At 49.6% G+C, this 20,354-nt stretch overlaps 1 protein-coding gene across 6 annotated transcripts in view; it reads left to right on the top strand.

Annotated features, from left to right (window-relative positions):
• STX8 (syntaxin 8) overlaps positions 1 to 20,354 on the top strand; it is a 101,693-nt gene that overhangs the window by 68,890 nt on the left and 12,449 nt on the right. The gene's annotated exons all lie outside the window — the stretch shown is intronic.

Genomic DNA, 20,354 nt, shown 5'->3' with positions numbered 1-20,354 from the left:
CTGCAGGGGGCCTAATCAGGGAGAGAGAAGAAGGCTTAAACCAAAAGGTTTTAAGCTAAAAAAGGAGAGATTAAATTAGATACTAGGAAGAAATTCTTTACTGTGAGGGCGGTGAGGCACTGAACAGGCTGCCCCAAGGAGCTGTGGGTGCCCCATCCCTGGCAGTGCCCAAGGCCAGGCTGGGTGGGGCTGGGGGCAGCCGGGGCTGGGGGCAGGGGGCCCTGCCCATGGGCTTTAAGGTCCCTTCCAACCCAAAGCACCCTCTGATTTGATGAAGGTCTGTATTTGTCTAGAGCTGCGCCTCGGCTTACCTGGCTGGTGCTTTGGGGTAGCTTTCCCCCATCCCGTCGATCTGGGCTATTTTTGGTACTTCAAGACTTGCAGGTAGGCAGCTCCCTGCGGAGAGGATGGCTGGAAGAGGCTCTGCTTGTGATTACAGCACCCTGTGCCCTGAGCGTTTGCCTCTGAACGAGGCAGGGAGATGTCGGTAGCAGGGGCCGCAGCTGGGAGCGCGAGCAGCAGAAGCAGCACACGGAGCCTGGCGCAGCCGAACTCCTGTGCGTGGAGCCATCACCGCCTTTGGATGTGGCTCAGACTTGTTCCGTTAGGTGGGACGGTGTCACTCGAGTACGTGCCGAGGGCCCAGAAACGTCCCTCGGGTGCTGCCAGCCCGTGCCAGGCGTCGGGGCGGGGGCCCGGTGTGCTCCGGCTCCAGGCCCTACCCTTGGCCGCGGGCTGCTGGCGGCCGGCCGCAGCCTGGGGCAGGGCTGCTCCCCTGGGCAGGCGGCGCGGGGCGCTGGGGCTTCGTCGTGGGGAAGGCTGGAAACAAGCAAAAAGGAGCGAGAACTCTTGTTTCTGGCAGCGTGAGGGGAGCAGAGCACGCCTTTGCAGCTGCTGCTGCGTATCCCTTTAATGTTTTAGACAAATGGGGAAAATGAGAAGCAGCCACTGAGGGTGTCCTGCTGGGCCCTCACCAGCGTCCTGTCCTGCAAAATAATACACAGTCGCGAAGTGGCGGCTGAGCAGTTGGTTTCAGTCTTTCGTTTTCTCCTATTCCACAAGATGGCATTGCAATCTAATCGCCTCCTCAGACCCAGGTAGGTGCTCTGACCTCCCCGTCGCCTTCCGACCCAGGCTCTTGAGGATGCTGAAAGCAGGACTGAGACGGCTGCGAGGGCAGTCACAGCGGGTAGGGGCGGTTTGTATCTCGGCAAATCACCAAAATACCCGGGTGAAACGAGTCGGAGTTTTCAGAAGGTCTCGTTTGTTTTAAAACAGGGTAGCTTGGATTATACAAGGTTTCCTCTAGAAAAATAATGATTCATGCAGGCTGGGGCCGTTCCCTGCCAGATTCTGTTCGCTCTGTTCTAAGTTAGAGTTATTTGTGCCATGGACTTAATTTGCTTTATAAATTATGGATGGCAGTTACTCGCGTTTGTTCCTCTGACGTGCGTTGTATGTTTAGATGAGCGAGTCCCCATCCTTTTTTTTTTTTTCTTTTCTTAGTGGAGTGGAGAACTCGGTGTAGTGTGACATTAAATCAACCTTTCCTGCAATCCGATTCTGGGAGCAGTTACGCCGATATTCCTCCCGGCGCTGCTCCGGCGGCTGCACCGGTTCTGAGTCACCTGCCCGGGCTTGCGCCGGACGCCTTCTTGCCTTGGCAAGCTGGGTTTTTTTCCTGGTTTATTATTTTTCCCCCTTTCTTCAGTTTCTTCCTTCTTCAGTTTCTTCCATATTAAGCAATTGTGTGTTGAAAAGTTTGTCCTGTTACCACTGAGAGAAAACACGGAGGCGAAAGCGCTGCGGAAGAAAGAAACTGTTGCTTGGACCAGGCTCTGGCCGCGGTGCCCAAGCGCACCGGGTGCCTGTCCTCCCGGGCTGCTGCCTGCGTGCCCGAGGCGTTTCCTTCCCCTCTCGCACCCGATTTTGCTCGGCGTGAGCACGCAGCCCAGCAGAAAGCCGGGGAAGGGCGAGCAGCCTGCTCTCGGGAGGAGCCGGGGGCTTTGCAGCCGCGTGGAGTGTGTGCCGCCGCGCTCTTCCCTTTGCCTTGCCCCACTGACTTCTGAACCCGGCGGCTAATTGAGGCTGGAATTAGCAGGAGAGAGAGGTCACAAAGATAAGAAGTTCCTACAAGTTCACTTGGCCATCTATCCTCATTAGCGGAGAGACCCAATTAAGGGTCCCATTGAGGGGGAGAACGCAGGGTGAGCTCGAGTCTCATTAGACACCAGGGAAACCTCAAAGCAGCTTAGCTTGGGGACATAGCAGGAAATGGGGCTCATTAATTATGTTAATAGAGCAGCTTTTTAACGGGTCCAGCGGTTTCAGTACTTTGCTAATCAAAGCCTTCTGTTTGTTATCTTACCATCTTGTTTTCCCAAAATACTAACCGCTTTTCCCTGCTTCGGTAGCTCGGAGCCCCTGAGCAGCAGGTGAGGAGCGCGTGTGACACCGGTGGTGTGAGCGCGGCAGATCGCACGGGGCTTTCTGGTTCAGGAAGTACGCTGGGAAAAAAGGTCAGTCGTCGTGCCGAGACGCTGCCTTTGCTGGTGGCAGTGTGCCCAGCACCCTGGCCTCGCTCCCTTGGGTGCTGCTTCTGCCCCCCGGCTTCTTCCTGGCCTCTCCGTGCCATTTCCTCATATGTTTTGTGTTATTAACTTCAGCATTTGGCTTAAAATCGCTCATGTTGAGATGTTGCAGTGGATTCAGGCAGTCAAAGATGCTGGACCTAATCATTCATGAACAGCTTTAGAAAGAAAAACGTGCCTTGGAGCTGCTTTGCGTGCTGCTTTCCAGGTGAGGAGCCCAGCAATCGCTGGTGGTGTAACGCTGCTCACTGAGCAGTAAAGGACGGGAGGAGCCTTCTGGGTCAGGGAATCGCTTCAAGATAAATTTCCGAGAACAAGCTTGTTGTTTCCCCCCCATTACTCCCATTGGAAGGTTGTAATGGTCATAAACTTATCTCCATCCTAAACTTGTCAAGGATACTTCATTTTGTCCTTGTGCAACCCTTGTTCTGGTGTCCTGAATGGTTCTTTCCCTTTTTTATTTTACACCCCCAAATGTGTGTCTAGGAGATCACTGTTCCCTCCCAGCTTTTGTTTTGTGGCACTGAACAAGCATTGTTACATTTTAATCTACTAAAATAATCCCTCTGATCTGACAAGCCCCCTTTTTTTTTTTGCACTTCTTTCTACTTAAACTCTTGTTTCCTTTTTTTTACAAAAGTCTTGGCTGCCGTCGTCTCGGTGCGCTCTCACGGTGCCGTGCCCTGCGGCACTTGTACTTCCCCAGCTGCTGGAGGCATTTTGCAGCTGCAGCACGTTGGTGCCCCGATCAGTTTGTTGTAAGGTGTTTGCCTGGGCCTTTCTCATTCTTGGGAATTTTCTACCTGAGTTCATTTTCTTTCCAACCCATAGCAAAAACTATTGCTTGTCCCACGTTTGTGGCTTCCCTTTTTGTCCTATTAATTTCAACCTTCTCCATTAGTCTTCAAAGTTACCTATTTTTTCTGTATGCTGTCCCAGCTTGCCTCTGTGCTGATGGTACTTTCCAACTTTGTGTCATCAGCAGATTTCATTAGCACACTTACTTTTTGTGCCAAGGTCATTAATAAAAAATATTTAATAAGATCAGTCTCCTGACCGTTCCTTGAGGAGCTCCACCGGTGACCTCCATCCGTTCTGATCACTCTTTCAACACAGCTTCGCCTTTCACCAGTTTCCTGGCCTTACAGTTCTGCTAATCCCCATCTTTTTCATTTAATAATTTCCCACATGGCACTGCATTATATGCTTTGCTGAAGTCTGCATGGATGGGATCTATCGCACTTCCTTTGTCTAGGAAATTCATTATCTTACCGGGCTAACCTGATTAGCTCTGTTTGATCTGATTTCCCTTCAGAAAATTCCCATTGTTTTCTGCCCTGTTTACCATTTAGTTTCTTGCTCTAATTAGTCTTTCTTCAGCTTGCTCTGGAGCCTTCATCCTGCTGAGGTTAATGGGAAAGGTTTGTAGCTGCTCACTCCACTTTTTCCCTGCTGTGGTACACAAATGCAGATGCTGCTCTGCTGCTGGACAGGCAGCCGCAGTTCAATGTCACGGCAGGAACCAGCACCTTTCTCTGCTGCTCCAGTTTTGGGATATGTGTCCCAGGTACGTTTTTGAAATGCTGGGTTTAAATGGAGCGACCCGGAGCTCTGTGGGCATCAGTCCTCCTGGCTTCATCAGCCTGCTTGTTTTGTGTAATGACGGTTTGCCCTGTGATGCTGAGACCCTGTAGAACTGTCGCAGCCTTTTCTGTCCTCCCACCGCGCACTGGATTCACAAATCAAGCAGCAGTCACTTGCTCCAGGCGTGCCTGGGTCTCTGCACAGCCATGGTCTCCTCCCTCGTGCCTGTTTCTGGCCGTGGTGGTTCCCAGAGCATCTCCCTGAGCAGCGGCCGCAGACAGAGCGCAAGAAATGCTCCCCTGAGGCTGCACGGCAAGTACGGGGCAAGTAAGGGATGGGGGCAATCACAAACTGGTCAGTGGGAGATGAGGTAGAGGAAAATGATTTTACTTTGATATACTGAAAAGGGGGTTGCACTTCGTATGGCAGCGTCGTGTCGATGCTCGGACCCGTATGAGGCTGAAAATAATCAGCGGTTTTGTTTCTGAGCCCCGTACTTAAAGACACTGTAAATGATGGTAGAGGGAGCTGGAGAGTGGCATTTCTGGGACTCGGTCGCGATACCTAAGTCAGGCGTAGGTTCAAGGCTGAAGCTATGGAGTGGCAACCACTTGGAAGGCCCCCCTCGCCGAGAGGAAGCACCTAATGTGCCAGAGAGGGAGAGGAGGGGGGCACGGGGAGGACAGCAAAAGGCAGTAGACGTTTTCTTAATTACATTTGCATATGCAGCTGTTCAAACAGACTGAACTTCATCAATGCTTGTTCATACCTATCAGGAGATCAGAGCAGCTGCTGTCAGCCCGTGTAGCAATATTGTACCAGGCTGGTGGTAAAATAAGCCCCTGGGCAGCCTGCTCGCCCAAGCTGTCCATCACTCCAGAAGGCCAAGCAATTAGTTGTATTTGAATATTGAAAAAAAAAATGGAATTGTGTGAAATATCCAAGGGTGACTGCTTACAGCTTGGTTTCCAAGGATACATGTTGCAGAATTAAATCATAAATTTATATTTCTGAAAATGGTGCTGAAATGTGTTAATTTGTACATTACCAAAGAGGCTAAAACTCGCCTCCTTCTGCCTTTTCTTTCCTAACATGCTCAGTGACAAAATAATTGCTCTGCCCAATCTGGAGTTGAAATATAACCGTGTTCTGGCCTGGGGTTTTCGTGCCACGTTAAACTGAACCAGGGGGGAAATATCTGGGTTAACTGTTCGTATTAATTCTTCCAGCTTTGAGATTCTCCCTTAATCCTTGGCTCCGAAATACCCAGCGGACAGGAAAGTCATGAAGCGCCCTGTGTTCCTGTCGAGCGAGCCATCCCTCGCCTCCTTTGGCCTTTTTATTGCCGGTTGCTGTAAGCCCACCACAGCCGGGGACGCTGTCCCGAGCGGGCCGAGCACAATGCGGCTGCACACGAAGTGCCCGGGCAGGGAGAGGGTCCAGCATCTGGAATCCGGTTTTACAGCCCCCGGGCACTGGAGGGACAGGATTGTGGGACACAACAATACTCGGAGGATGTGGTCAATGGAGAAATGAGTTTGCTAGGGACCAAGTGGTTGTGTGTCTCTTCAGGGCTTTCCGAGATGCATAGAGGATGTTGATCCCACCAGAAATTGGGTATATAAATCAACAGGGGCTGTGATCTCAAATCTTTGTTTTGCAAAAGTACGGGCGGCAGTAGAATTGCTGCAGCCTCGCTAACGGCGGCTTGAGGAGAATTGTCCTTGGGAAAATGGGAATAGCCCTTCAGAGGGGGGATCGTCTCGGTGGGGATGTCCGCTTTGTGGGGATGTTACTTTAAAGAAAAGAAAAAAAAGTAGTATTAAGTAGTAAAAGAAAAAAAAGTAGTATTAAGGTGAAACCCAAATACGTTCATGCAGTGTTCATCTTGAAGCATTCAAATGGCAGAAGTTAAGCTTCCAGCGATAGTGTTCATTAAACCATGGTGTGTGTCTGGGGCTGCTGGTTTACCTTGGGAAGGCACAGGGGGGCCTTGCGTTCCGCTGTGTGGCCGAGCTGCATCTGCGAGAGCGGTCGTCACGAGGGAGCGTTTCCTCCAGCGCTGCGCTCGGTGCCGCTGCGAGCAGCTGAGCTCTGTGGTGCTGGGACTGCAGGACAGGGCTGCCAAGAGCCCCACCGAGGATTTAGGTGGCATCAGCGTGAGACAGGCTTCAGCAAAGGGGTTTTATGGATGGGCACCGCCACGGCACGGGGTGCTGCTGCTGGCATCATAGGGACAGGGCTGGGACAGGGCTGGGACAGGGACAGGGCTCCGGGAGCTGTGATGTCACAGTATAGCAGGGGGCTACATGGGACCGTCCCCTTCGGTACCAGCCTCCCAGCGGGGTTAGGTGCAGTCTGAAGGGACGCCAGAGCTCCTGCTAGGGCTCAAGGGGAGCTGTTTGACTGATCCAAGCTGGCAGGCGACTGTGCAGCTGCAGAAAGAGGCGATTTCACGTCTGGTAAGGGTGAGCTGGTTGGACTTGCTGACACCAGCTGCTCTAGGGGTGCGTGCTGCCTCTGGGAGACGCTTTGCCACATTCCCTGTAGTGGGACATGCAATCGCAGCCTAATTCGCTTCCCCAAACTCACAAGCCTATGAAGCATGCTTCTAAGGCACGAGCTTAATACACTAGCCTCAGTATAACACAAGAATCAAATGTAGCTTTTGCAGATTGCAGAACGTGACTTGAGCTCGCTCTGGCGAGGCTGGAAGGTGAGGTTGCAGCTCCAGTGAACGTAGCCTTTAGGGCAGCTTCAGTGTGGGTGCACAGAGCCCAGTGTGGGCTGGCTGGCTGTTTGCCCTGGGCTTCAGGTGGGTTTTGCATCCTTAGCTGAGCACCGTGCTGCTTAAACCGTTACGAAGCGTTGGATGTGGCACGTTGATGCTGCTGTAACGGTGCTGGAGCTAGGGTTTGCACCGGTTCCCAAACCTTCGCGGTGACACCAGTGCAGGGGCCGGTTTGGTGTCGCTCCTCGGGGCACAGACAGCTCGTTTCTCTGCAGAGCTGCACGTCGGCGGCAGGCGCGGCGCCCTGGGCACAGACCTGCAGTTAGCCAGGCGGGACTCAGTGCGCTGCTGACCAGCCCGGCTGCACCCGGAGCAGCTTCTTGCTTTGGGGGCGGAAGGAGGGAAGGGATTTGTGGGGCACAGGATGGCTGGCCTGTGCTTTGCCTTTGCTGTGGAATCCCGGCGAGTGCTGCGACTTGCAGATCAGTTGCAGGTGTGAGGCTGTGCGCCTCGTGGGATTTTAATGCATTACGGTCATCTTGCGCTGCATCCCCACTTGGGTCGTAACGCGCAGTAGCTGCTGTGTTATAGTTATCTATGTAAAGAAAAGTACCAAATCATGGCCTTTTTGGCAAGGAAAACGGTGCCACCAGCTCTGATTCAGTGGAAACTTCATTTTCCGAGCCATGCTTTCTGCAAGTGCCTGCTTATTACATTTATCTCTGAGACGTGTTGGGAAATGTAAAACTGGCCTTCGATTTACTGCAGTAGCCTTTTGCAGGATGTGCTTGTAAAACGGCCTTACTTGTCATCCCCTGGCAATTAACTGCCTAATAATTAAACTGCATTTATCACTTGGGTTCCTGGAGATGAGCTAGGGAAGGAGCGGAGTGAGGTGTCCCACATCAGCGCCCTTTGCGTTCTTCTTCACAGCCCTTCGTGGAAGGCTGCTCTGTAAACATTTTCCCCTTGATGCTTTCTTTTGTAAGGAGCCTGAAAGAATATGCTTATTTTAAACTTCTTTCTGCTTCCATAGATGGACAGTTTTATATGATGCAGACAGTGCCTGCTGTGATTTTTACGGCCTATAGTTTTCCGAGCAAATGGTTTTGCTCACAAGTTGGCTAGGCTAAAATGACCTTCTCTTGTTCATTAACTGTCTGTTTAAAAATACGCATGCGGTGTTAGTTATAGAGCATTGATTGGGGTTATTTTAGGTGGTGCAGGGAGGTCTGTTCCTTTCCTTCCCTCCTCATTATCAAGCAGAAGCGACTGCTTAGGGCCTGGTTTATTTACCTAATAAACTGCCTCTTGTATCGTCTAGGAAATGCTTACATTTTTCAGCCAAGAAATCCTAGTAACAGGCAAACAGAGGTCTAGCAGTCAGGTCTGGAGAAACAACAAAATGAAGGTCAGCTAATATCGCTGTTATTCTCTTTCCCGGTGGCCATGACAGCAGGGGTGGTTTATTTGAAGATCCCAGACTCGGAGTCATTGCTCGCATTGTTGGTCCCCCGAGCACGGGAGGCTGTGCCAACAGTTCAGGATATTAATGTATTCTGCAGATCAGTGAATGAAGAATTCCTCCGCACTCCTTTCTTTAAAAAAAAAAAAAAAATCCTCTTCTCTCCCCTTCCCCCTTCTCCATGCACTTTGTTTGCAGTGGCTTTGTCTGCTGGATGTTGCTGGGCATTTCTAATGAGACAGCGAGGAATCGCAGCGGCTCTGGTGCGGCGGGGAGGTGGCATCCTCACCGCCTGCACCCCGAAAGGTGGAGTCTTTACACGCTGCTCCGGTGCACGGCGATTCATGTGCTGGCGGGGTTTGGGAATGCATATATACACGGGGAGAAAAAAGCTCCTTTTTGACACGTGAAGCTCCCCAGTTTGCTTCTTGCAAGGAGAAAGTGCTGCCCAGCACCCCCCGCGCAGGCCGCGATGCCTCGGTGCTTCTTTAGTATTCATCCCAGCTTCGTTAGCGCGGCCATCTCCCAGCCCACCCCGAGCAGCTGCTAAAGGGCCAAAATTAAAGCAATTCCTGCTCCCGGTGACTTACTGCCAGGGAATAATCGGGTTCTGTTTGCAGGGAACATATCGCAACCCAGCCCCGAAGGTGGAAAAAGGCTGGGGGAGCGGGGCTTTGGTGGGACGTATTTGTGGAGACTTTCACAGGATTTACAGAAAGGCGGTGCAGTGGAAATAAAAGCTGGGCTCATGAAGAGACAATTATCTAGTAATAATGCAATGGATCAGGGAAAGGCAGCCGAGCTGGGTTTTTTATATATATATTCCCGTTCCATAGCAGGAATTGTACTTAGATATTTTTAATATATTCTTTGATCCCTCATGGAAATGTTAATGAGACGAAAACTGCTAAAGAGCTCTCCAGACACTGCCCTGCTTTGGAGAAGGGTGGACTGAAACGCAGACCCTCTGGAGGGCTTCTGACACACAAGAAGTCCCTTTGTTCCCGCCTCTGTGAGCCAGAGACATGTCTAACATTGCAGGGAGGATGAGAGGAGGCTGAAGAGGCCGGGCTGAAGGCACGGCATTCTGTGCTTACAAGAGAAAAATTGTCAACCGGCTATTAGGGCCTTGATTTGACGGGCACTGCGCTGGGGGCGTTTGAAGTCCAGACTGAAGGTACTCCGGAGATGTAAGTGGGGATGCTTTTAGGCTGTCTTTCACTCAGACTTAATTAAGAAACTGGCGGGCTTTGTCTCTCGGAGGCCCGTTACGTGTGAAGCTGCGGCCCCCCGTGAATAGGGCCCGGCCGGGCCGGTGCGTGCGTGCGCGCCGCTTTGTGCCGTGTTGCCAAACTGGAGCCAGCGGCAAGCGCGGGCTGGGCGCTGCCGGAGGCCGCCCCTTGTTCGTGCCGCGCGTCCCCGCGGCCGGACGGAGCCGTTGTGCCAGCAGGCCCTAGAAAGGCCGGGCTAACCGGCCTGCCCGCGCCGGTGGACGGAAAACTGGGCTAGGAAGGGTTCTGTGAGGTGGCCTCAGCCTTAACGGAGGGCCAGAGGTGAAGCCAAAAAGGGCAAACGCCGCTTCTCAAATAGCCGGTGCCTGGGTTTGTATTTACGCAGGGAGGAGTATTGGCTTTGAAATTTCCTGGGCTGTGCCTGGCTGATGAGCTGCTAGAGGAAAGGCTGGAGAGGCAGGTAACTGCAATGGCCTTCAAAATCGCCCCAAAGTATCCGACCTCGCCGAAGTGGTGGGCTTGTTTTAAAGTCTGTGGTGCTGAGAATGGGCCTGGTGTTTCCATCAGCATCCTGCTTGCCCGGAGTGGTTGCAAATAAACTCCACAGCCCTTCGGTATTATTTGCTGTTTTTCATACCTCTTGGTGGCAATGGGCAGCACTGGTATGGTTTCCTTTTGGCTGGCAGAGAGATTTCAGTGCAGGCACGGAGAGAAGCCGTGAGCAGGCTGGACTCAGACTGGGGCCTCCAGACCTTCTGAGTCCAACCACTGAGGTTCAAATGTGAGGAGCAAAATAAGCTTACTTGGGGCAGAAATTGCAGAACTAAAATTAAGGGTTTTTTATCGTCTTTGCGCTTCTGTGGGGCTTGGCAAGTGTTTAGTGAGGCGTTTCTTCCTCTCCAGCTCGAGGTGTGCCTCCAGGCCTCGGGGCTAACTGGGGCTAGAGGCTCCCTAGCCAGCAGCTCACAAAGATGTGACGTGGTCTTTGGTCCCAGCCTGGGGGCCGAGTGCTTCCCTGCAGCGCAGCAGCTGAAGGTGGCCTTGGGGATGCAGCTGGAGGAGCCTCGTGTCTCCGGATCCAAGCCAAAACACTTCATCTTCATCGTGGTGCTCTGTGGCTTTGGTGGAAGACTGCACGTTAATCCAGGAGAAGCCTTGGTACCAAGTCAGGATGGGAGAGGGAGGAAACAAGCAGGCTGCCTGGAGATGTAGAGCCCAGACAGTAGTTGTGATGGATGTTGAGCCTAAGGAACGTTTTACACGCGCTGGAGAGCACCCAGCGCAGGCTGTCAGGGCTTGGCAGGCGCTGGGGGTGAGGACTTGCCAGCTGTAATTTGGGGGTGGTTTATTAGGCAGAGTAGAATGGGGATAATGTTCACGTATCAGTAACTGTTATAAACTTGTTTTAATTCCTCCGCTGAGCAATTCTAGAGTTGTGGCTAGAATTCAGAAGCGATGTAGATAATGTGAAAAGGTTCCCTGCGTGGAGGTGATAACTGCTCCCTCTTGCCCCCCTCACCTGTGCTCCAGCGCAGGCAGGCGGGAGGGAGTTTGCGGTTATGCTGGGACGTGTGGCGCTTCGTCACTTGCTTCTGGTAGCCCATGAGAAAAGCCCCCTGCATGAGGATTTTATGCAACACAATGCCATAGCACGAGGGTTCGATTTTTTAGCGTAATCCCTTTATATGCATGTTTGCATAATTCTCCCAAATCAGCAAGAACTATCCGGCTCAAGGAATCTGGAAAGTATAAACTCTCCAGAACCGAAGAGATTCCTGGCTGTACTGCTTCTCCCTGAGCTCGGTGATTGTGTTAGCGCTGTAAGACTTCCAGCTCCTGCAGGGCTGGTTTTTTTTACTACTGCAGTGTTTATAATGTCTTTGGGGATCCCAGCAGACAGCGCTTTGTATTTAGCTCTAGAGCGTTAGCAAGGCGACAGTACTGCTAAAAAGTTTTGGAAAAGCACCTTTTTAGAGCCAAAGTGACTCATTCCTGCTAAAGGAACAGCAACAGTTATTCTGGCGTTTAAATAAAATGCAAAAATATTAATTTCCCACCTCGATACGGAGTTAAAGACTCAAAAGTGAGGGGAAAAAAGCCCTGTGTTCAGGCCTTCCACAGAAACACTAGCAGTGCCAAATGATTCATAGCGAATAATTCAGGGCATGCTTTTAGGGGGAGCACGGCATTGTAAACAGAAACATTTCAAATTTCTCAAGATGAGAGTATTTGAGTGCTTCTTGTGAATTCTGCATTTTTGGGTGATCTTTGTGTTTTCAGAACGACTTTATCGGGGGGGGGAGTGTTTTGACAAGACACTGCAGTAGCGTGGGAGCTGGATAAATGTTTAATTAAAGTTGATCTCCGGTCGCTGCCAGAGCGCGAGGTTCGGGTGTGCACTGGGGCGGGGACGTGGATTTTCAGACTTGGCGGCTGCCTGCGTGCCCAGCCCCAGCTTCCCACGTCCCCGCGACCGCGGGCTCCTGCACGAGACCTCCCTTCAGGCTCTTGCCCAACACGTGCAGGACTTCGCGCCCACTTCTCCCCTTCGCATCGGGGCGTTGGAGCGCACATGTCTTCCCTCCAACCTGCGCACTTCTGCTTGCAGATACGAGGTGAATCGCTCTTTTTTTGGGTTTGACTCCTAATGACTAAATGTCAGCTGCTCCAGAGACCAACATCCTGCTCCGGCAGTGGAATCCCTCCTGCTCTGCCTCTCCTGCCCGTTTTTGGCACAACAGGGTAATGTTTTGCAGGGGGAACGGAGGGAGACCTGCCTCACGTTACACACTACTGCCTGTGGTTTAGGATATTCCCCCAATAGCAGGTAGATTTGAGCTTAGAAAAGCCCCACGCAGTAATTGAACCCATCTTCTCTGACGCCTGGATGAATTCCTTTAGCATCTGAAACATTGTGCAAGAGGGACATGGTGGTTACTTCTCTGTCCCTCCCCTGTTGCATTTTACAAACCTCATTCTATTTTTCTTTCTTGCCCTGGAACTATTTGATGAATTTGACCTCGATTTGTAAATAGTTTTGGTGTGACTGGAAATGTTTTTTTCAGTGAATTTATTAAATGCTGAAAGCATTTCGCCTTACTTTATTGAGAAGTCTATTTACTCTTCTGTACATCTCCATCATGCAGCATTATTCTTGGTTGCAGTTATTGTTTCATGGGCCACACACTTTGTTCTTTAATCTCTCTTAATTTCTGCACCTCTTTCCCAGCGTTACTATTTCTGCTCTACTGTTTACTTTGGTAATAACAGCATTATTAATATTTCCGCTCTGCACATGGCTATTTTGCCATGTCCTCTGTTCCCCTTCCTAACAGAATGAGAACAGAATTTGTTTGTTTACCATCACCTGTGGTACCTCAAAGTGCTCTTCACTTGGGCAGCTGGATGCAGTTGTGTAGATGGATGCAGAACAAGTTGTTCCCCTGTGCTTGCATTTAGGCATTCGTAGCATATTTGTGCATGCATATTAGCGGTCAGCGGTCTACGAGAGAAACTTCCTCGCAAAGGAATATCTTGGGTTTAGATCAGCCAGCCTCGCCCACTGATGAAAAGCTGTTCCTGTGCTGGGATGCTCCCACCGAGACTTCTGTGCGCCTGGATTTGCTCCAGCCTGGACCGTGTACTCTGAGCTGCTGTTGCAGGAGGAGAGTCGTGCTGTTGGTCCTTCAAGTTTGCTTGAAATAAATGGGGAGATGGGGAATTGGGAGTCTTGCAGGAGAGGCGATTGCTTTGGTTTGTGCTGTATGAGCCTCGATGAGAAAAGGAAAGTTGGATTCTGGTGACTGGTGACTGCTTGGAACACAGGTTTTCCAGCTGGGAAGTCAGGTTGGCTTGCTTCCTTTTGAAGGATGCATTCTTTATTTTTGATTACCAGAGGAACCAAGTGCTAGAGATCATCTCCTAAGGAAGGAAGAGTCTAGCAGAACATGATTTTCCTTTGCTAATCTGTGAGTGAGAAGGTCAAGGAGTGCTGACAGCATTTTGGTGGTCATCTTTTGTCCTGATAATTAAGGCAAAAGAAGAATGCTTTGTTATCAGAGAGTTTGGAACCGGGGAGCATCTAGATGTGAAATGGCTTTATAAACTGAGCGTGTCTGCAGGTTGCAGCTTGGCTGATGTGGCAGCACCCAGAAAGGAGGCATTCGGCTGTTTATGACAGAGGCACATGTCCGTAGGTGGGCACTCAGGTATTTTTATGGGTTATGACTGAACAAGTTTTACAACGTACAAGCTCCAGTCGTCTGCTTCCTTGCTTAATTTGGCAAGGTTTGTAGGAGGACCGAGCGTGAGGTAAGGGGTAGTTTTGGCTCAGTTCTGCTCAGTGGCTGGTTTTAGCGGTGGTCTAGCTCACCTGAGACACCAAGTTGGCTCCGTCATTCTGAGATAGTGGGGAGGACCCCCTTCTCCTTTTAAAGCCTTCATTCAGCATTAGTTGAGAAAGAAATGGGGTGTCAGGAAGGCAGGAAATGTGTTATTTCTAGGCAGGCTTCCCATCTTTGTGGGCTCACGTGGCCGGCTGTGCTTTCCCTGTAGGGTTTGTGCTCTTCTGGCAAGGTTCTTGGAAGGTGAGAGCTAAAAAAAACCTTGCGGCCACGAGGGATGAAGGGAGGAACTGGGAGTAATGGTGTCATGGTCACTGCAGGGAATCGCTCTCCTTTGCTGCCAGGCTCCATGCTGCAGGAGCCGACCTGTCTCAGTAGCTCCTTAATGTACCCACGCTCTCTGGAGCAGGGTGATGCTGCTATCCCCACCGTGGCTCGGCTGGGTCCAGCCGCGGCTCCCCCGTGCCTGCCGGGAGCACCGGCACTGCCAGCCTGCTCGGACCAGCTCGGTGCTGCACCTTACTGAGGTGCCGGAGGAGCCGGAGCTAAGCCGCAGGATTTGGGGACGCGATGCAGAGTTTGCCGTGCTTTGGTCAGATGAGCTGGGAATTGCTTCGCAGCAGGGTGATGCCTCTGTTCTTCCCAGGGGGTGGTGAATGCTGCGTTACCAGCTGGCCTTTACCCACAGATGCGTGGCCGTGGCTGATGCTCTCGAGAGCTTCCCTGCTTCGCTGAGGCCACTCGTGGGCTCCCCACCGTGCCGAGATGACTTGAGCTGCCCACTGCAGCGATGGAGTAGGTCTCGTCTGGTGGTTTGGCAAACCCAGTGTTCTTTGAGGTGGTTCCCAGGTGCCACAGCACTGCTGTTAGATCTGTGTGCTTCCCTTGCTTACAGCCACTGCACCTCTCGCAGCTTTCTGAGGTGAGCCCTCTTCATCAGGTTGATCATCTACTTCCCTGTGTTGTTTTTTCCCGTTTATATCTGCCTTCTCTGAGATAGCAGGGCATGAAATAGTCTCTTATGGTGGAGTTTCCTTGGATCGAACTAGACTGCAGTTCAGCAGTCCTGAACTGCCTAACTTCTTGCATAAGAGACTTTCTCTGAGAGCTATTTTTAAAGACATGCCTTTGGTAAAAATACCCCAGGTGGGAGGGAGAACTCGCTGCAAACTCTCACCTTCTCGAGCTTGATGGGGTTACGCCCTTTGCTTTATATAGATCAAGAAAATAGGGAATTCGTAATTCTTTAGATAATGGAGGGTTGCTGAATAATACTGTATAGAAGTCTTTTAAAAAGAAAATGAAGTGTGTTATAAAGCAAAGTCTGGAACATCTGTGGAGCAGCCTCTCCCTGAACCTGCCACTACCAGCAGTGCTCGTCGCAAAAAGCCATCAGTGGGGGAAAAAATGCTGGATGCCCCTTTATCCAGCACTGTGGGCACCGAACTTCCCTAACTTTAGGCCAAGTACTCTCGGTGAAGTACAGAGGTCACAGGCATCACCCATCCACCCTGGGGGCAAATGGACACTAATTGGGGAACTTGTAACCTTAACTCATTCCTGCAGCTTCCTGTGTATCGCACGGGCTGTTTCCCATTGCTCTTAGAGCAGCTGGCTTTCTTGCCGCAAAGCTTTTTTTTTTTTTTTCCTCTTTTGGATTGAAAAAGCTGCTCTGTTGGGCTGGATTTATTAAACGCACATGACAGATAACTGCTGCTCTCTGTCTTATTTGCAAACACCCCTCTGAAGTCCCTGGATTCTGTTGCTGGCAGTACTGCGCGCACACACACCCACGGAGCAAGAGCATTACTTTTTTAGCATTTATGTTGATGGTGGTACTGGTAGCATCATTGCTTCCAAAATGCTGGCCCATCTCTGAGAGGAAAAAAAAGGAAAAAAAAAATGAAGTCAGTGCTAAATTGCTAAATGCTGCTGTGAGATATTTTTATGTAAAATTTTAAACATGATGTTCTTTTTGGGTAGCTAAATGAAAGTTCATTGGAAAAGGAATATTTCATGCTGCCAAGAAGGTTCTTGATTGCGGTTTATCCTGAAACTGGTAATGAATGTGCGCTATCAGGGCCTGGGGATTTGGCGTATGAATTTCCCAGGGTATAATCATCTCATAAGGCTGCTGAGTGTGACTCCTTCCCCAGTAATCTACTTAACTCAGTAATTTACCCCTCCTTTTGCCTTGCAAGGAGAATGAATCTCACAGGTTGTTTGCATGACAAGTAGCTCGGGATTGTCTGAGACTTTGAAGAAGATGCTGGGAGTTAATTGTAGCAGCTTGAGTTAATGGTTTCCCATGTTCACTGGCAAGCTGAGCGAGGAAGGGAGCTGAAAAATGGATTTTATGGGGAGTACTATAGCTGCGCCATGTGTTTTGATAGCTAAAATGCTAAAAAAATGTTTTGCCTCACAAAGGATGTTCTTCCCCACCAAAAGTAATCTCGGGGGAAAATTATGTTTGGTAGTTCTAGGATTATTGGATTTGCAGATAGAATCTGCTGTGCTAATGTCAGCTACTGACTTATGACCAAGGCAGCTAAATGGGAGATGTTTCTTGGCAGTTGATCATTCTTAAAATCTCCTCTCAAAGTCCTTAAAACCCCAGTGAACAACATAAATAAATAAATAAATATGATTGCTAGCAAGCAAACTGATTGCTGCATCCAAGCCTTCATTTGAAAAGAAAGAAACTAAGGATATTCCATCATAAATTTTATTAGGGTCACTTTACACCAAAACTTTATCGTGCTAAAAAATGAAACGATAAGCAGCCCTTCATTTCTGTTTTTAATTTGCCTCCTCCTAAAGCCATACATGGTGAGTAAAATTCCTGGTTCAAGATAGACTCCACGGCATGTGCTCAGCTTTTGCGAGCTCACAGCGAGAACGGAGAAGAGAGAAAGAGAGAATGTGATGGGAACGAAGGGATAGGAAGCTCTGGATAAACTGTACAGACTTTATTTAAATTACCGTCATGTTCTGTGCCTTGCTCGAGATCAAATGCTGCCAAGCATCTTACCGCAGCCCCAGTGGTTTGCACCTAATACGCATTACATTAACCATCTGCAGACAGCCTTATTTCTAGTACAGCACGGTGTGTGCAGTCCGAAACTTTCTGAGTGATTGAGGCAGGGTTTGATGAAATCTTAAAAATAATAATTAAAAAAAAAAATCTCTTATTTTAGGAGTACCCATGCGTGGCTGTACCAGGCGGCCCTACACAGGAGTCAAGGTGTAGGTTTTCTCTTCAGCTGGGAGGTGAGGCCATCAGACAACCTTACACCTCCACGGGCGCAGGAGCGTGCACGCTGCTGCTGACACAGAGCAGCAAGTGCTTTTTGTGTCAGCATCGGTTTCCTCAAGCCACGCTCTGTCCTCAAACCCTGGGCTGCGGCAAAGCTCAGGGTAGATGTCGATGTTCACCCCTCACTTAGCACTGAGCTAGCTTGAGTTTCCCAACTCTGGCTGAAAAGCAGAAAGAAACCCGTGGTGCAGTCTGAGGTGTGCCTTTATAAAAATGCATTGGAAGGCCTGTTTGTTTTCTGATTCGGATAGATATAGCCGGCTTAAAAGCGTAATTTTTGAAGGATTGTACCACTTGGTTTAAGTTAAAGTTTTGCAGAAAGGAGAGTCCTCGGAGCAGCGCAGAGCGCGGGACCTTCAGACCAGCGATCGTCCTGGTTGACCGGTGCAGAGCCGTGGGCCTCGCTTCCTCAGCCTGCAGCTCTGCGAGCTCACGCTTCCCTCTGCCCTGCAGAGGCAGCTGTGGGGCCTTCCAGGCCCACCTCCTCTACCTGGTGCCAGCAGCCGGGGACGGCAGACGCTCGCAGCGAGCGGAGCTTCCCGGTGGAGCCGGCGGCCCTGTGGTACCAGCGGGCCGGCTGGGACGGTGGCAGCGCGCGGCCCCTTCTGTGGAGCCCGGCCGGCTGGGCTGGTGGCAGACCGCTGTGCCGGGCCCCCGTCAGCCCTCCTGGTCTCGAAGCAGCGGCATCGCGAGGCCTGGCTGTGGCTGACCCGTGCCAGAGGACGCCTGGGCCCTGCTAGGCCATGACCCGTGCCAAAGGCCCTTTCGAGGCCTCTTTCTTCTCGCCCTTACCCGGTTTCGTACCAGGGTGAATGCCGCTGCAGCGGGCAACACGGGATGCTTTGCAGAACGCTGCCTTTATTCTGTCAGCCGAGCGACTGCGACTTTCTTAATTGTGGATTCTTTTAGTTAATTAGAAATGTTTGGAAATGCCTCGCACCTCAGCAGGGTTCGGGTCCGCGGGGTGCCAAGTTCTTTGTTCTTCATCCAGCAGAGCACTTAAGCGTGCCTTTAAGAACACTTTACAGGCTCAAATAAGCTCATTGATTTCAGCAGGTTGAAGGACTGAGCCAATACCAAATTTCTTCCAATGATCCTGGCTCAAATAGTAACATCCAGGGAAGTGTTTCTTGAATGTTAATGATACCTTAACTCGCAATATCTGAGGCTTCACAACAATTTCACAGAAATGCAGCAAAAGCTAAAACTGGCATGTTGGGGGTGGGGGAATTTCTTCTTTGGAAAGGAGTAAATGGAAGAAAATTCATGGTTAGAGGTGATTTTATTTTTTTATTTTTTATATTCCCATTTTTACCCCCAGTTTTTAGTAGCAGAGGCCAGGTTTCGATGTGGTCATCTTCAGTGAGCTTTTCATAAATTGAGAGGAAAGTGAAACAGTTTGGAAAAGTATAGAATCAGCAAATACTCCAGAGAGAATTTTAGTGGCAACATGATTAATAAGGGACACTCCTGGTAATACTATCAAAACAGTGCTATTGCAAAAGCATATGGAGTGTCCCTCTGTCGGGGCGGCAGCAGGGTTCAGACAAATGATCCCAGTTATTTATGTGCCTCTTTGCAGTGTGGATTTTTTCTCCCCCTAGAAGTGTGAGGGGAATCAACTCTGTAGATTTAGAGCATTAGTCTTAAGGAAAAAAAAAAAAAAAGTATAGTAAATCAGGCAACTTTTTGCTCTGGAGTATATTTATCCTTGTTGATTGTTTGATAACAGGCGTACGTTCCTCACGCAGACCTATTTTTCTTCATTTTTTCTCTGCGTCAAACCCCACGTGTACCTAGCAATACCTTAAAGAGCTTGAAAAGAGAAACATTCTCCAACAGAAGCAAATGGCGCGAGATACACGAGAATAAAACCGTTGTGCCTTGTGCAGGTTCTCTTCTGGTTTTGCTGCCTGTCTCTGCCATGAGCAAAAACCTCCGCCAGGCTGCCCTGGCACCCGCTGCACCGGGCACGGCTGTGTCAGCCCTGCATTGCTCACATCACCCCGACGGTTTTTTCCCTCTGTCCGTTGTTCTGAGAGCAATTATTTCGTATTTCCTTTGAAGACATTTACTGTGCAGCTGCTGTGGCAGCTTATAGTTGTCATGTGGGAAGGCAAAGGAGGAGAACTGGAGCTAAGAGTTTATAAACTTCTCAAGTTTTAGGAAGGTACTGAGATGAAATGATATTGTGGTTTTCCCCCTTTTTTCTTTTTTTTTTCTCTTTAAATTTTTTTTTTTTCAAAACATGAGAGAACCTTTTGTCCTGCACTTAGATAGACTGTACAGATTTGGCTCTGCCCACGACAGAAATTAAAATATTAAATTTAAAAAATAGCCGTCCTGACACAGGAGACAATGCAGTCTTCCAAAACCAAAATAGTTTTATATCGTACACTAGCATATAGCAGTCAAGGATCTGTGTGTGTGGGCTTTAAGAGATGCCTTTCCTTCTTTTTTTGGAGAAGGAACTTCTGTTAACATCTAAATGATTTCAAGAATTCAGCAAGGATTGAATTCCCTACTTCATCGGCATGAAACTTTCTCATTGCTACTGAACTATGTTATTTTATCAGCCTTCTGCTCTTCAGACTTCATTTACCAAAAACTTTTAGAAGTGATTATGCAAGTCAAATCTCATTTCTTATCACAGTCCTGTATTTATTGGCTCCGTTGTTTGTGAGGGATTGTTTCTCCCGGCCTATTTCTCTTGGCATTTTTAGAAAGTTCTTATAGTTGTTAGCAGCTGTAAATTGTATTAATAAGACGTATTTGGTTACTGGTTTCTGCAGTTTTGTATGGTGATTAAGCTGGATTGCCAAAGGTTGAGCAAGTTTCTAAAAGAAGGCTTGTTCTTTGAATTGCTGAAACACTTTCCTCAACAAAAAACAGCTATATCTGTTTCAAAAATTTTACATGCGGGCTGATTCACTTCTGCAGAAACTAGGGCGAAACACTTTATTTTTCCAAATTGCTATTGACTTTAAAATAATGCAGTCTCATCTAAGAATTTTCTTAAAAGTTGAAAGCGCCAGACTGAAAGATGTCAAGGGTTTGGGGCTTTTTTTCTCAGCATTGCATTTGGGATGCAT

The sequence above is a fragment of the Anser cygnoides genome, chromosome 19 (genome assembly GCF_040182565.1).
Source record: "Anser cygnoides isolate HZ-2024a breed goose chromosome 19, Taihu_goose_T2T_genome, whole genome shotgun sequence".
NCBI lineage: Eukaryota > Metazoa > Chordata > Aves > Anseriformes > Anatidae > Anser > Anser cygnoides.
Note: the sequence above shows the minus strand (reverse complement) of the source record. Positions and strands in the feature narration are given on the sequence as shown.